General features: G+C 42.6%; 1 long non-coding RNA gene across 1 annotated transcript in view; it reads left to right on the top strand.

Annotated features, from left to right (window-relative positions):
• The window catches only part of LOC114817003, a 123,428-nt gene that overhangs the window by 8,954 nt on the left and 96,760 nt on the right, over positions 1-17,714 (top strand). The gene's annotated exons all lie outside the window — the stretch shown is intronic.

Genomic DNA, 17,714 nt, shown 5'->3' with positions numbered 1-17,714 from the left:
TTGAATAAGCATTTGAACAAAAGTGTTGAAGGAAGGTGTAATTCTCATAAGTGCCGGGTATGACTCTTGGGTTTCTATGCTATGAGGTGCTGAAGCTTGGCTGAGGTGGGATTTTAGGAGGGCTTTGAGGGTGGGAGGGACTTGAGTCTGTCAGATGGGTGGAGGTTGTAGTCAGAATGCCTTGCTAGATGCTTCTAGGTAGACGTTTTGTTGATTTAGATTGAAAGAATTCCAAGAATGATGTGTTGGAAAGTTTGAGTCATCTCTGTCTGGTCCATAGTTGAGTGGTCTGGCTCAGAAATGGCTCCCAGGCCATTGGAGGGGCTGGAACAGGATCTGGAGCAGCGGGTGGAAGAAGAGGAGGAAATTAGGGAGCAGGAGGGGCAGGGATTATTGTAGGATGAGGATGGTAAAAGGCAGAAGAGCAGGAGTAGATATGGGGACAGGAACAGAAGCAGCTGAGCACAGGCTGGATTTTGGTACTCACTGCACATTTAGAAATGCAGCTGTTTCCATTTTCCTAACTCAGTTTAGAAAAAACATTTCAAGTCCTCACTGTCATCCTTTGTCTTCGACTGAAATAGAATGTGAAAGATTCACAGCAGTTTATATGGGGCATCCCGGGATAAAATCCTAAATAAGTCTCCTGGAGATGATTGATGTGTCGACTTTATTCTAGCAGCGCCTTGGGAGTTTGGAACCTATTTGGTAAAGAGTACCAACAAGATTATTTTGCTGTCTATATCCAAAAATAAGCTCCTCCATAAGGGGTAGCCCAGAGACGGGAGGGTATCCGGCAATGATTTGAAAATAGAGGCTGTCCTGGATCTAGATCGGCTTCTTGGCCTTTCCATAAGTATATTATTTTTCTGGGCTCAACACATTTGTTGAACTCTAGAGGACAGGGTATGGGGAGAAGCCAAGCCAAAACTTACAGCTTTCAGGCACTACTAATGGAAACTCAGATAAGGGCCAAATTCATACAGCTCTGAGGGGGACTGAAGGAATTCTTCCCTCTGTTTTTATTGCAGTTTGGAGGTATTTTAGCCACATGGAGAGATGTGTTTTTGTTTTTCATTTCTTTCTTTTGTTCCCTGTTTTTGGCTCTTCCTGACTCCAGTATTTTGAGCCTCACTTGAGTAAATTGAAGACATTTAGCCAATTATGGTTCCATGTTTCTTTGAGTTTTGGGACCCGCACACGTGCAAGCATGCGCGCACACACACACACACACACACAAAATTGATTCCATAACAAAATAAAAACCCAGGTGGACTGGAAAAGACCATTTATCTCTGGATCCCTAGTCCCAATCCTGCCTACAGCTTTAGCAACGGAAAGTTGTTCCAAACTTAAGGCAGTCAGCTCACTTACGTGAAAGAAATAGGGTTTTGCCTTTTTGTAACTCCCTTTTTCATCCAAAGAACTCAAATTCCTTTATATAATGGAACCTCTGCCTGCCCTTTAGAAAGGGAGACAAAGTCAAGGCTGAGGCTGGTATATGTTTGCAGTCAGTGGCAGCCGACAGACAGAACCTCCCTTTTCCATGTTGTTCTGGTGTAATGAAGGTGATTAGGCTCTGTAAACAGTAAGCGCTCAATAAATACGAGTGATTATGCTCCCTGGTTTATGATGTTCAACCTATTAGAACAGGAAGACTGTCGGGCTCCCACCTCGCCTTCTGCTCCTGTCGATATTGTTAGCTCTGAGGAGAGAGCTGGTGAAGGAAAATGTTTGGATGAGGGAGAAGGATACAAGGGAATGTGTCCAAGCTGAAATGTGTGCCAGAGGACGCAGTAAAAGAAGATTGGGTTGTGAGAGAGTCATCTTTTGGTTTGAGGACTCAGCTGCTTGCCCATGAGTGAGTAATGCTGAGGTTCTCATCATGACCCTCAACACCCATGGGTTCTATGGGTGTGACTTCTCAGTGCCTAACTCCTCAAGGTGAATGTTGCTGTGGGAATATGTGTGCCCCATCTAGCCCCTGAGGTTTCACAGCAATGGGGATGGTTTGCACTGAAGCATCCACATTTTCTTGCCCAATCCCCTTCTGTCTAGGGGCTCGTTTTACTCAGCAGCTGGTAGGGGAATGGGTACATTCTGTGGTCATCTAACAGCATATTTTAGAAGGTCGACTGTAGCATACATCACTATGCCCTCACTAATTTTGTAAAGTGTAAAGTATGATGCTTATTACGGAAGTCTTTTCTACTTTTCACACGAATCAGGGGAAAAATACAAAAAGAGAGGAAGGGATGTTGACGGCAGGTGGGGAAGATGCATTCAGGGGTTGCGAGAGCCTCTAGGGATAGGGTCTGAGTCTAATTCCCACCTGTATACTCTGTCCCAGAGTTCACTACAGCACTATGCACCCAGGAAGTGATTCAGTGATGTTACTCTTACTGGTGAGAACAACAACAGTTGAGTTTGCTAGCTCAACATTAGAATGTCATTATAAATCAAGAAGGGGTGGGGGCAATTGTATTGCTGGATTATTTTGTGAAGTTCTTTAGTAGAAACATTAATTTAGGTCAGACACTTCTATTAGCCCAGTTCAAAAAATTGAGAATCACAGCATTTTGGGCTTGCCAAATTTGTATGAAGAGTAAAAGTTATTAAAAGTCAGCCATTCATTTGCTAGGGTTAATTCTGATTGGGTTAGCTGGCTGGATGGAGCTAATTCTCAATCAACTGGTTCCACAAAAGCCCATTTCCTCCTCTGAATAGTTGGTCTGAGGAAGCAGATGGGGTCATATCTTTATTGGGTATCATCTTAACCGTGTAACTTTGGAAATTAGTGCTCAAAATGATGCAATTTGTTTTCCTACTGTTTGTGGTAAGTAATGTTACCATCCTGCGCAAAGGACATTTTAATTGAGTGGCTCATCGCACTTTCTAATGTTGTTCTAGCAGGAAACGATCTCAAAATGAACCATCCCCAAGTTGTCAAATATTCACCCAAGAGAGTTTAGGTCTACGAGAGTCCTGGATGTCACCTAGAAATTTGTACTGCAGGTGTTTAATGGTATCCTGATACCCACGACAGAATTGTGCCCATGTAGGACTCACCATAGATCACGGTACATATTGAGAAGCATACTCAGAATTTCTTCTCTACCATCAATATGAGCATTAATTCCATCTGCAGAATTGGAGTAAGACACATTGGGTTTTTACCGTGGTTAAAATGTAGAGGATGTGCCTGCACTTTGCAGTGTACCTCGTCCTTGCCCATCTACTTGCTCATTGTATTGGATGTTCCAGTGGGACTTTGACTGGCAGAGTTGAAAGAATGCCACTGTGCAAAGTAATGGCACAAGAATCAATTCTTCCGATTGAGTTCTCAGTCCTGAAGACTCAGGACTGAGGCTCATTGATGGCTCTTGATGAGAAGCTTCATACATAGGGAGACCTCTGTTATTTATTGATTTTCTGTCCACTGGTACACCAAAGTTGGTTTTGAAGGATGGAAAGACTACTGAGGAGCTTGGCCTAGTGAGAAGGCCTGGGAGTCCAGAGGCTCAGGATCAGCTCCCAGCTCTGTCACTTGCTGCTGTGTGACCTTGGGCTCGTCGCTTAACTTTTCTGTTTCTACATGTGTTAAAAAGGGGATTAGATCCCCGTTTTCCATGCCCCTTGGGCTGTGAGTCCTGTGAGGGATAAGAACTGTGTCTGATCTGATTATCCTTTATCTACCCTAGTGATTGGTAGAATGCTTGGCACTTAGTAAATGCTTAACAAATAACACTACTTCTAATGGTCATTACTGAAAGTCCTGGAAATGGTATTTATTGAGCATCTACTGAGGACAATAATTTGTACTAAGCGCCTGGAAAAATATAGCAGAAGAGTGAAGGACATTTTTCACTTTGATTTTGAAGGTAGATGGAGCCCGTGAAATGCTCTAACAGATAAACTTGGTCAGAAGACTCAGGAAAAGAGCATGCATAGACTAAGATAAGAGAGATTTAATCAATAAGTAAATACCAATTGACTGTGCAGAGCTGAGAGCTGGCCAGACTGCAACAGAATTGTACTAGAGGGGAGGACAGAAGTTAAAATAATGTTGATATTTGTTTAAGCGCTTAGAACAGTGCTCTGCACATAGTAAGCGCGGGGGTAGATACAGGGTAATCAGGTTGTCCCAGGTGAGGCTCACAGTCTTCATCCCCATTTTACAGATGAGGGAACTGAGGCCCAAAGAAGTCAAGTGACTTGCCCACAGTCACACAGCTGGCAAGTGACAGAGCAGGGATTCAAACCCATGACGGCTGACTCCCAAGCCTGGGCTCTTTCCACTGAGCCACGCTGCTTCTCTAAATTACAGATATGTACATAAGTCCTGTGGGGCCGAGGATGCGGTTAATATAAAGTTCTCAAAGGGTACAGATGCAAGTGCATAGGCAGTGCAGAAGGAAGAAGGGAGTAGTAGAGAAGTAAATTCAAACTTGGGTAAATGGAGAAGGCTAAACTTAAAGCAAAAGGAGAGCGGAATTGAAATTTCCACAGAGAAGAGAATAATTTGGTGATAGCATTTGAGAAAATGGAGAAGTATGTAGTAGTCAACTGTTGACATAAAACATTACAATATATTTTCCTGCCCAATTCAGTTCACATCTCTCATGAACAAATGTTGTACACTCAGCTCCCAAGCAGAACTCTCCTCACACCCACTCCTTCAGTGGACCTCTTCACATTTTTCTGCCTTTCCTGTCCTGCCAGCAAGAGTTAAATTAAGCTCTCAAAATGGATCATAGCACACAGGAATGATGTTCTATGGGAATAGCTCCATGAAGAGGGCTCTATGTGTCTAAAACGAATATTCGTGTTAACTGCCACCCAAAGCCTGTGGTTCAAATCCTTTCCTGAAGCTGCAGACTCATTTGGTTTTTCAGGCTAATGAATGGCTAATGAACTCCTACGAGCAAAGCCTAACCTACTCAAGATCAAGTTTAGAACAAATATAAGATGTACAGCTTGATTATCTGCTATAGGGAAAGACCATTCAAAAATTGGCACCAAGGGTGAAGATGCATCAGTATCAAAATAGTCATAAATATCGTAATGTGTCATTACAAAGCCCAAAAGAAATGCAATGAATTGATATTATTTTTTGAGTATCCACCATGAGTAGAGCACTGCATTAAATGGATTAAAAGGCATGGGTGACCTTTGAAAAGTACATTAAATAGAATATTTTCTCATGCTGTTATACCATTTATATTGCTCCAAAGAAATAGTTCTAAAAATATATGTTAATGCACACTGGCATTTGACATAGTTTTCTCCAAAATGACGACTCTGGCCAAAAGGAGATACTAGTATAAATTCATCTTTTACTTTAACTTTGAACTGTAAGCAGAAAATGCATACAGATCATTTCATTTTCCCTTGTCCTGTTGCCTCCATATTATCCCTTGTCCAAAAAATTTCATACCAGTATTTGTTTAGGTTGTTTAATCTTGTTTGCCTGGAATGGTTTGTCTTTAATTCTGCTCCTGGATTTCTAAATCTTAGATTATGTACCCCAGTTTTCCCTGACCACACCAGCATAAATAATTCATTTACATCAATGTAATGAATCCTTCTGGGTTTTTTTTTATAATTTTTACAAACTGTTTCCCCATTAAACTACATTTTAAAGAGCATTTTCCAGAAGAGTTTCTCATGAGAATCTTGTGAAATACAGCATAGCTCCAAAGGCATATAATAGGTCCTTTCCTCTAGGAACTTTGTATAAATTATTTAAAGTGTGCAGTACTCAACCCAGTTAAACTTACACTGCTTCTGACTGTAAGCAGCTTCAACTTTGGTTAGCAACAGCACACTCCTTTGCTTGCCTACTCTTTATATAAAACTTTTTGGAACATTTTGCAGACAATATCTAGGCCAATGTTTTTGTTGTTTCTCTCCCCCCTGCCGCACGCCCCCCCCCCCCCCCCAAAATTGGTGCCATGTTTTGTTTCAGAATATTTACTATCTACCTAAAGCTGTGTAGAGCATTACTTTTTTCCCAATTTTGAAGCAAAGTATAATTTAACATGTGGAAAGCTATTTCCACTATTATCAAATTTGGAATTTGGGGTAGAAATGAAGCACCCTTGATCTCAGAGTTGTGAAATAATTGGCTGCATAAATCCACGTCCAAGAGATTTCAAGGAGGTTACCCAAGGCAATTAGTCAATCTCTTTCCAGGATAAATCTGTAGAAAAGACACTTGGGTCTATAAATGGAAATAATTATACCTTAGTTTTTGTATAGTGTTTTTCATTCCCAGAGTGATCTCACATCCACTTCTCGTTTTCACCCTTAGAACAACTGTGAGAGGTAAGACAGAAAGCCAGGTTTTAATATCCTCATTTTAAAGATGAGAAAACTGAGGTACAGAGAGGTGGATATTTGCCCAAGGTCACACAGTAATCTGGTTGGAAAAATAAGAAGAAAAGGTTTGATGGGTTAATGATTTCTTGGTTCGTTGAAAATGGTCAGGTTCACACGAGGCAGCCATATTTTTAAAAAGGATTTTTTTTAAAAGGAAAACTCTTCTTGGCACCCAACTCGACATAAGTCAACTCAAGTCCCATGACACCCAACCGAGCCCAATGAAGGGAGCCACAAACCCTGAATCTCACCCTGGGAACTCAGAACTCAGTCTGAAAGCGACATTTCAGCTTTTTCGGGCCTGCGTTTACGGCTTGCCTTCGTGGTTGCTCTCATGAGTTGCAGGCCCTAGAGCTCAAGTAAGGTGGCAGCAGGTTGAGGGGAAGCAAGCCAGAACCGCAGAACCTTTCAGATGCTTTGCTTTTTCAGCCAATGGCTTTGTAAAGAGAGATTCAAAAGCTTTTTAGTCCTCTGCAAAATGCTGAGATACTGTAATACCAATTGAATCTTAATTACATTGTGCCTGGCTGGACAGAAAATTCAGCTGGAAACAGTGGTACTATGAAGAAACATCGGAGTCTGGGATTAGTTTGGGAAACAAACTTTGGTTTTGCCCATGCACACCCAGCCACTTCCTTTGTTTATCCTTCATTTCCCAAAGGCAGTGTGGGTTTAGGATGACTTCATTTCTTCAGGTTTCTTTCATTTACAACGCATCTGCATGGCCATCCGACCCTTCCCATGAAAGGCAATTGTAAAGAGCAGATGAATGGTCTTCATTTGACTGCTGGTGGATTTTTCTTAATCTGGGGAAATGGTCTCACTTGATCAGGACATAAATGAGCTCTACTTGGGCATCCTTGGAAAGGTTCTAACTAATCTCTCTGGCATGCTAGGTGACCCTGGTCAAGTCACATTACTTCTCTGGGCCTCAATGGCATCATCTGTAAATTGGGGCCTACCTGCTCTTCCTTCCTCCTATCTTGGGCTGTGAAGCCTATGTGGGACAGGGGCTGTGCCTGATGTGGTGATACTGTATTTAGCCCAGGGTTTAACACTGTGTTCGGCATATAGTAAGCACTTAACAAATAGCACAGTTGTTGCTATAATACTGATTCATCTCTGGAAACATAATGCATATCCCACAAGAATAATTGTCCATGTCCAATATGCATTAATGAACAATTTTACATAATCTGTCATCATGGGAAGTCTCGTTTCCTTCCTTTTTTCAAGTATGATCATTAGAAGAAGGCCTTTTTGAGTCATTTAAAATATCAGAATGTTAGACTTAGCCATGTTTTGACATAATTACACATTTCAAATGGTTATGATTTGCCATATCCAAAAGCACTGTTGGCAAATCGCTTTTCCTATTAAACTTTATCCTCCCTTATTTTTGAAGGGAAATCAAGTCCATATGCTCTGAATTTGTCTAGATAGAAATCATAAAAATATCACTTTTAGGACCCAGAAGCTTTCTGGGCAGTGGGTGGGAGGTGTCATTTTATAAGCCTCTTCTTTGATGTCAAGAAGTTGCACATGGTCTGACACAAATGAAAGCACATCCTTGTCAAAATGTATGATCCAGGAGTTCTGATAAGTCTGACTTTGGAAAACAGGTCCTTACTTGACTCAAGTTAAATTAAAATGGATTTTTGGCGAAAAGTGTGCCCAACAAAACTTTTTAAAAAAATGGTATTTGCTCTGTGCCAGGCACAGTATTAATTGCTGGACTAAATTCAAATGAAGCAGGTTGGACACAGTCCGGGTCCCACATGGGACTCACAATCTTAATCCCCATTTTCCAGATGAGGTAACTGAGGCCCAGAGAAGTTAAGTGATTCTCTCAAGGTCACACAGCAGACAGGTGATGGAGCTGGGATTAGAACCCAGATCCTTCTGACTCCCAGGCTCGTGTTCTATCCACTAGGCTACACTGCTTCTCATAGGCACTGTTAGTGTATTACTGCTTCAGGGCTCTCCTCGGGCCTCTAGTCATAATAATAATGGAATTTAAGTGGTTACTATATGCCAAGCACGTAACTAAGTGCTGGAATTGATACAGTACAAGCAGATGGAACACCATTCCTGTCTCATATGGAATTTAGTCCAAGTAGGTGGAAGAGCAGGTATTTAGTCCCCATTTTACAAATGAGGAAGAAACCGAGGCACAGAGAAGTTGTGACTTGCCCAAGATCAGTCTTGGTCTCCTGAAAAAGTTAATGCCCCTTCCAAAAACTTCATTTACCAGCCTGGGGCAGAACTGAGCCTAATAAGGGTGAATTTATCTCCCACACATACAGTAGTGCTTGGGAGAGTACAGTAGCCATTTTCAAAAGTAACTTGGTCCCTGCCTTCAAGAAGCTGACTAAGGGAGGCAGACAACCTAAATAGTCAACATGAAATAGGAGCAGGAGGGAAAACCTTAATAGAATGGGAACAGCAAAAGTATGGAAAAATGAATGAATAAAAGGTGTAAATGGTTAATGTAAACATAAGTACCATGGAATTTTTTTAGACATGATATCACCCGGGGAGGAGGTGGTAATTTATCTGAGGAATAGCTCCAGGAGGTGAGGGGTTTTGAGGAGGACTTTGCAGATGGGGAAGGTTATGATCATAGGGATTTGAAGGGGGAGGGAGTTCCAGTCAGGGAGATGGACGTGAGTTAAGTCAGTTGATGGGACATGACACACACACAAAACCAGAGCACAGATCCAGACTTGCTGCAAAATGTGTGGTGATGGTGAAGCCCATTGCAAAATACTGCTTTGAAATCCTAAAGTCCAAACAATTTTGTTCACCTTTCCCACTTTTATTTTTTATGTTCTCAGGTCTGTGTACCAAAGCAGTTTGGGCTGTCAATGCACAACAGAAATATCCTTCATTCAATTAGTGGTATTGATGGAGTGCTTTGTGTGCAGAGCTCTGTATTAAGCACTCTGGAGAGTGCAGGACAATAATGTGGTAGACATGACCCCTGCCCTCAAGGAGCTTAATAAATCAGTGTATTGATTGAGCACTTAGTATGAAAAGCACTGTACTTAGTGCTTGGGAGAGTATGATATAACAGAATTGATAGACACATTCCTTGCCCACAAAGACCTTAGGGTCTAAAAGGGGAGACAGACATTAAAATAAATTCTGGCTAAATACCTCAGCCCCACAACATTTGTGTCCTTATTCACAATTTATTTCTCTTCATGTCTGTCTCCTCCTCTAGACTGTAAGCTCCTCATGGGCAGGGAATATATCTACCAACTTTGAATTGTACTCTTCCACGCATTAGTACAATGCTCTGCGCACAGTAAGCACATTAGTAAAGTAAAGATGGATTAGATAATGATAGAATAAGATAAGTCACAGAACTCCCATGAAGTTCTCACAATTTGAGGCAGGGAGAGCAGGTATTCCCATTTTACAGATGCGGACACTGAGATACAGAGTGGTTTCCTTATCCAAGAACACAGAGCTGGGATTAGAACTCGGTCTCCTGACTTCCACATGCATGCTCTTTCCACCAGGTCATTCTGCCTCTCTAGGGCAATTGGAGAGAAACCCACAGCTTGTCTGTGTGGAAACAGCAGGAAGGACTTATATGTCTTGCTCAAACAGTATAAGTTGAAGTGAATTTCTTAGCAAGGTGCTGATGGGAGTGCTTTTCCAAAAATGTGGATTTTATTTACTCTCTCATCTAATTTAAGCTCTACAAAGGCATTGTTTCTTCTAACATGGAAGTTTATTTCTGCCTTTGGACAAGATGTGTGTCTTGATGTGCAGATGGAGCTTTGTGACTGTGAGCAAGTCACTAAACTTCTCTGTGCCTCAGTTACCTCATCTGTAAAATGGGGATTAGTTGTGAGCCTCATGTGGGGCAACCTGATTCAACCTACCCCAGCGCTTAGAGCAGTGCTCTGCACATAGTAAGCGCTTAACAAATACCAACATTATTATTATTATTAAATATTGTCCTGCAGATACAGGACCTGCAAGCAGAAAGTTGGTCAGAAGCAGAATGCCGTAAGGTAGCCTACTTTACTTTGGGGGCAAGATAATTTAGTGCCCTGTGGCTTCATTGGAGCTATGCAGAGCTCATGCTGTTTATGTGGAGCAGCATGGCCTAGTGAATAGAAGCTGGGCCTAAGAGTCAGAAGGTCATGGATTCTAATTGTGCCTCCACAGCTTGTCTGCTGTGTGACCTTGGGGGAGTCACTTTACTTCTCTGGGCCTCAGTTACCTCACTTGTAAAAGGGGGATTGAGACTGTGAGCCCCACCACGGACAGGGATGGTATCCAACCTGATTTGCTTGTATCCACCCCAACACTTAGTGCCTGGCACACGGTAAGCACTTGACAGATGTCACCATTACTATTATTGTTACTCATTCTGATATTCTGGAGGTGAACAACCCAGTTCAGCTCAATTTTGGAGAGTTTTCAATATAAGCATCTTGAAGAAAAAAATGATCCAAACTGCTGCCTGCACAATATACTTTGATCATTGTTAGAGAATGCAGAACTTTTCAGGCCCTGGCAGAGAGTTTGAATAAAGCTTGTAGATTCAGTTTAAAGCTGGGAGTTAATTAGCAGTGGGGCCAGCTAGATGGAGGTTAGATGGTAGAGATAGTAATACTTACTGGGCATTGACGCGGTACAATACGCTGTACCAAGCTCTTGAACTAACCATAGTTAGCACACCCCAAAATACCTCTCTTGTAACCCAAATAAGCCATGAAAACAAAGATCCTTCCCAATACTCCCCTCTCTGCTGTGGATAAGAATAACAGAATGAAAACTTGATAAACTTTGTGGCCTCGTGGATAGACCTGGGGCCTGGGAGTCAGAGGAAGTGGGTTCTGATCCTAGTTCTACCTTTTGACTGCTGGGATCTTGTACAAGTTACTTCACTTCTGGACCTCTGTTTCCTCATCTGTAAAATGGGGATTTAATACCTGTTCTCCCTCCTAGATAGACTGTGAGCCCTACATGGGTCAAGGATCGTGTCCAGCCTGATGATCTTGTACCGAAGGGTTTAGTACAGTGCTTGGCACGTATTAAGTACTTATCAAATACAACAATTATTATCATTCTTAATTTTGACTTGAGTGAAATATTTCATCCCAGTTTACCTCGCTTCTCGGCTCCAGCGAGCCCAACCAAACTGGTAGTCTACAGCAACCCCAAATTTTAGCATTGGTCCATATACCCAGGACCTATAAGGAATGAGGTCAGTCCTGGTAAGACAGACCCTGGAATGAGTCAAATGTGTCTTAGAGAGTGGGTTTCTCCTGGCTCCTGCTATTCCTTTTGTGTTCCAGTCTATCCATAGGAAGCTGTTAGGCATTTGTCTTTATTTCACACCTGTGGCATGGCCCCAACCAGAGGTTTATTACTATTATTATTATTAATGGTATTTGTTCAGCATTTACTATGTGTCAAGCACTCTTCTAAGCGCTGGTGTAGATAAAACCTAATCAGGTTGGACAGTGCCCCTGTCCCTCTTGGGGCTCACTATTTTAATCCCCATTTTACAGATGAGATAACTAAGGCCCAGTGAAGTGACTTGCTCAAGGTCACCCAGCAGACAAGTGGCAGAGTTGGGATTAGAACTCATGACCTCCTGACCCCACAGGCCCATACTCCACCTAGCCACACTGCTGGGCTCTATTAACACGGTTATGGGATCTGCAGGGCAAGCCAGAACTGAACCCTAGGAGCTCTAAGCTACCTGGGTGTGTCTCTGCTTTGTTTCCATGTCCTAGTGAGCCCTGTCTGACATAGGGCTCAAGGTCTCCCAGCCAATTCTGCAGCGTCTCTTCTGCAGGAAGTCGATATATGGCCTCAGCACCACAGAGGGGAGTTAGGGGAAAAAGGTCTGAAGTAGAAGTTCGACAGTTCAAAACTGCGCAACCTTACCTGCCAAAATTAAAATTTGCCTTTGTCAACGCAAAAGGAGTTAATCCAATTAGTATCCAGTGGTTTAGATTAACCTCTGTTATCCTGCTATTACTGGGATACTGGATAAATATATTCAGTAGACAGACAGCCCTACCCAACCAAGGCTTCCCAGCTGTTCAAATATCCTTAAATTAACAAAGGCTGGTTAATGGGAGAAGCAGAAAAAATGAGAAAACCAGAGGCTCGGGTGACGTTTCTCCTCCTTTATGTACATATAATAAACCCCTGGACAAAGGATTTCCGTCCACATTTCCTTTCTGATTCTACATCTAAAGAACATGTGCGATGTGAACTTTAAACAACAAGGGAAATACAGACTGCACTCTTAAATGGCCTTTTCTACCTCTGAAAGCTGACCAAATATTTTTCTCTCTTGAGGAGCTTTAAAGAGAATGCTCTGAAAATCCCTGCACTACCTCCCAAAGCATTCTGAACTGGCAGCAACAGAAAAGAAAGAAATCATCCAGAAAAGACATACTGAGAGTTGCCAGGAATGATCACACTAAACCTTTGCAAAACAAGTTTTAATTATGATTGATTAGATTCACGAAGTGCCTTATTGCGCTGAAATTGTTTAAAACTTGTTTTGCTGAAGCATAGAAAAGAGTGTGTGTTTCTGTGTGTGAAAGAACAACATGGACTGATGGGTAGAACCCAGAATTGGGAGTTGGGAGACCTGGATTCTAAAGCCGGGTCTACCCCTTCTCTGGTATGTGACCATGGGGAAATCATTTTACTTCACTATGCCTCAGTTTCTCATCCTTAAAATAGGGATTAATATTTGCTCCCCCTCCTACTTGGACCATGAGCTCCATGTGGGATAGGGACTCAGTCCAATCCGATTCTCTTTTATGTGTCCCAGCACTTAGTATGGGGGTAAATAGGCTCCTATTCTCTATCTGCACCCATTCCCTTGGAGAACTCATTTGCTCTCATGTCTTCAGCTACCACCTCTTTGCCGATGATTACCGGATCTACTTCTGCAGCCAGCCCTGATCTCTCTCCTCCTCTGCGGTCTCATATCTCATCCTGCTTTCAGGATATCTCCACTCGGAATCTAGCTGACACCTCCAATTAGCATGTTCAAAACAGATTCCTCATAGCTCTGTCCTACCCTTGACTTGTCCATTACTATAGACACCATCACTCTTCTCCCTCTCTCAAGCCTGTAACCTGACACTATCCTTGCCTCATCTGTTTAATGTCACCAAATCCTATCAGTTTTACCCTCACGACATCTCTAAAATCCACCCTTTCTTCTCTATCCAAGCAGCTACTATGCTGATCCAAGCACTTCTCCTATCCCACCTTCCTACTGCCTCAGCCTCCTCGCTGACCTTCCTGCCTCTTGCCTCTTCCCTACCCCTCAAGAACCTCCAGTGATTTCCTACCTCCCTCCACGTCAAAGTCTGTATCACAGGCTGTGACACTGATTTCCGACTCCAACCCGGCCTGCACATTTTGTTCCTCTAATGCCAACCTACTCTATATATCTGTCTCGTCTATCCCACTGCTAACCCCTTGCTCATGTATTCCCTCTGGCCTGGAACTCCTTTCCTCTTCATGTCTGACAGACCCCCCCCACTCTCCCTCCTTCAAAGCCTTATTAAAATCTTATCTCTTCCTAGAGAACTTCCCTAAGCCTTCATATCTCGTACTCACTCTCTTTCCTATTCGGCACTGCCCTATGCCCTGAAATCTATACTCTAAACATTTGATATTAACCCCACCCTCAGTGCCCCAGCATTTATATACGTTATAATTTATTTTAATGTCTGCCTACTCTTCTAGACTGTAAGGTTCTCATAGACAGAGAACATAACTGTCCTCTCCCAAGAACAGTCCCCTGCACACGGTAAGCACTCAATAAACGCTATTGTTTGGCACACTGAGCTAAACAAATACCAGTTTGTATGGGTTTGGTATGTTGATCTGTTTCAGTTTTCTCGAGAGCGGAGAAAATGCTAGCTTGGAGGGGGGTGGCAGGGCGTCAAGTTATAGCGTTTGAGCATGCAGTAAGTTCATGATGATAAGGTTAAAAGTTTCCAAAAGTTTCCAAGAACCACACAAAAGCCAGATGCTGAGCCTGCATTAAAACCTACTCCTGATGGACTGCCAGGCCATCACCTAGACAAGAGGAGACAAGTATTTTACTGTATGCCCAAAGGGGTTTAATCAAAACCTTGAATGTTATGAATCCAGCAAACAAATGCAATGGAGGGTTTTTGTGAAGCAATGGGATCTCAGTAAAACTCCAATGAAAGTATTGTGATGATTCCTTTTTGGCTAAAAAACCACTGCTCGATGGAAGCAGGGAAAAGGTGTTGGTTAGAGGAAGACTGGAGCCCCCCCGGGCTCTGTGAACCTTTAAGCTTTCCTGTCCAGAGTCCATGAGCGGAAGGTGAGGCCACGGATCGCCTCGATGGTGGTGGCATTTAGCACAATGATTCAGAGGTGGTTCTTGGTCCTCTACATGGATCCTTCCTTCTACAGCAACTGTTGGAAGGGCTGCGGGGAAAGGGTAAGCAGCATGGATTAGTGGAAAGAGCATAGGCCCTGGAGTCAGAGGCTGTAGGTTCTAATCTTGACTCTTCCAGTTGGCTGCTGTTTGACCTCCTCCTCCGTAAAATGGGGATCGAGACTGAGAGTTCCATGTGGGACAGGGACTATGTCCAACTTGATGATCTTATGTCTACCCTAGTGCTTAGAACAGTGCTTGGCACATAGCATTTAACAAATAGCACTGTTATTATGTGGGAGAGAGACACAGCTGGGACTGCAGCCACTGAAGTTTCCCAAGCTCTGTATGCCTTTAGGAAAGGAAGATGCTTACCTTTCCATCATTCCACAATCACCATCATCGCTGTCATCATCCTTATCCCCAAGAATTTGCTGAGTGCCTAATGCTGTATTGACTGTAGGCTAGACACCAGCCCTGCCTTCAATATTATATAAAGATGAGAGCGATGAGCATGCAGTCACCACAAAATCAGTATCATTTAAACATTCAAAAGCACACCCCCAGGTGCCCCTCTCTCTTATTCATTCTCCTCATCTACAAGAAAATATTTTAAAGAATTTCTAGCTCACTATAGGCAGTTCATGAATCTTATCAGATAGACCAGCCAGTCAATGATAGGTATCAAGTGCTAACTGTGTGCAAAGTGCTCTGTGCAAAGCTCGGCACTTGGGAAAGTACAATTTAAACAAAAAACAAGCCCTGTAAAGAAAATGTAATTAGTCGATGGTATTTGAGCAGTGTACTAAGCAGTTGGTAGAGTATAATAGCCAAAGCGGGCAGGTGTGTTCCCTGCCTACAGTGATGCTTATGGTCCCCTTCCAGCCAATCACTAAAGGAGAAGTTTCAGATGGTTACTCCTTTATATAACCTCTCTCCACAGAGTTTCTTGGAGTGGTCCAGATCTTACAAACTCCAGCTCAGGGCAATTGAAGAGCTGGAAGTTCCAACTCTAATGACCCCTTTGGTGCTCTCTTTTCCAGAAACCTGGTTTGACAGCTAAGGGAATATCGCTGGATATAAATATTCTCCATTTTCCAGTGTGAATTGAGAATTGCCTTAGCTGGTTAGATGGTGTCATAGGTATTTCAATTCTCCATGTGTTGAAACTTGCTTTGCTTTTATCAACTCAGATACAATCTCGGACTGAACATATCAAATAGCACACAAGTCATTTCTAAATACAGCTCCTTAATGAATTTTTAGTCAAACACCATTCCCTTGCTCCCCAGAGGTTAGAAAACCTGCCCAGATGTAAATACTAAGGAAATTTACACTTATGGAATTTAAATACCTTCTCAAGCATTTTATGTCAGGTTAGAATTGTTTTCTTGAAGCATTGCAGACCTGGACAGTACTCAGACTTAATGGATAAAAATATAATGTAGTCGAGTGAATAGAGAATGGACCCTGGGAGTCAGGGGACCTGGGTTCCAATTCTGCCTTTGCCACGTGGCTGCCATGTGACCTTGATCAAGTCACTTAACATCTCTGGGCCTCTATTACCTGATCTATAAAATGGGAATTAAGACTATGAGCCTTTCTGTGGGGCAGCGACTATGTCTAACCCGCCTATTTTGTGTCTCTTCCAGCACTTAGAACAGTGGTTGGCACATAGGAAGCGCTTAACAAATACTACAACTGTAATTATTACTATTGAGCAAAAAAAGTGTGTTTAGCCTGGTACTGCTGTATTAACAGTTGGTAGCATCAATTAAAAATGATCCTCATTTTTATCCCCAAATTGAAACTCAACTGTTTTGTGTCTCCTGAAATCTTCATATTGGAAATTTGAGGTGTGAAATTTAGTTGAAAAGCTAAATCCGATTGGACTATGTGAAAGAAATGTTTGGTAGCAGAATTAATAGTAATATCTATTCCACTGGGGTTGGATTGGTTTATCAAAATCCCCAACACCCAGAACGGACATTCTTCATTTGTGGATTTCTGATTGTAAGCATCTCCCAATCTAACTCTGGAGTTTAGGTTATAATTTACATGGGAATGAGTATGGCTATCTAATATGAAAATTGTTTTCAGACACCTCTGTCTTCTGGAAGTTCTGTATTAGCTCCTAGGATTGCATTATTTCAGTCTGAGATACTGGAGAGTGGGATAGAGTGGATTGTTTTAGTGATTTGAAAAATGTGCTATTGTTGCTCATGGTTGAATGTGGCAAATAATGATTTGAATTGCCCAATAGAGGAACCGGTTTAATTTTGGGTTCTAGTTCTTCATGACTCTAGGCAGCAGGATGTGGGACTCCTATGAAAATGAGACTTGGGGTCAACTTGTATAATTACGTTTAATGATTATGGCATTTATTGAACATTTCCTGTGAGCCAAGCCCTTGGGTACGATGAAGTTGTGAGATCGGGTACAGTCCCTGTCCCACATGGAGCCCATAATCCATCTCATCATCCATCTACAGAAAAAGAAACAGGCTTCAGAGAGGGTACGTGACTGGCCCAAGATCACACAGCAGGCAAGTGGCAGAGCTGGGACCAGAACCTTAGTCTCCCGATTCCCACATTGGTGCTCTTGCTGCTAGCCCACATTAATAATGTTGGTATTTGTTAAGCGCTTACTATGTGCCGAGCACTGTTCTAAGCTCTGGGTTAGACACAGGGGAATCAGGTTGTCCCACGTGGGGCTCACAGTCTTAATCCCCATTTTACAGATGAGGGAACTGAGGCACAGAGAAGCTAAGTGACTTGCCCACAGTCACACAGCTGACAAGTGGCAGAGCTGGGATTCGAACCCATGACCTCTGACTCCAAAGCCCGTGCTCTTTCCACTGAGCCACGCTGCTTCTCATTGCCTCCCTTTGGGTCATCCAGTCACATGACCCCAA

Source organism: Ornithorhynchus anatinus, chromosome 15 (assembly GCF_004115215.2).
Source record: "Ornithorhynchus anatinus isolate Pmale09 chromosome 15, mOrnAna1.pri.v4, whole genome shotgun sequence".
Lineage (NCBI taxonomy): Eukaryota > Metazoa > Chordata > Mammalia > Monotremata > Ornithorhynchidae > Ornithorhynchus > Ornithorhynchus anatinus.
Note: the sequence above shows the minus strand (reverse complement) of the source record. Positions and strands in the feature narration are given on the sequence as shown.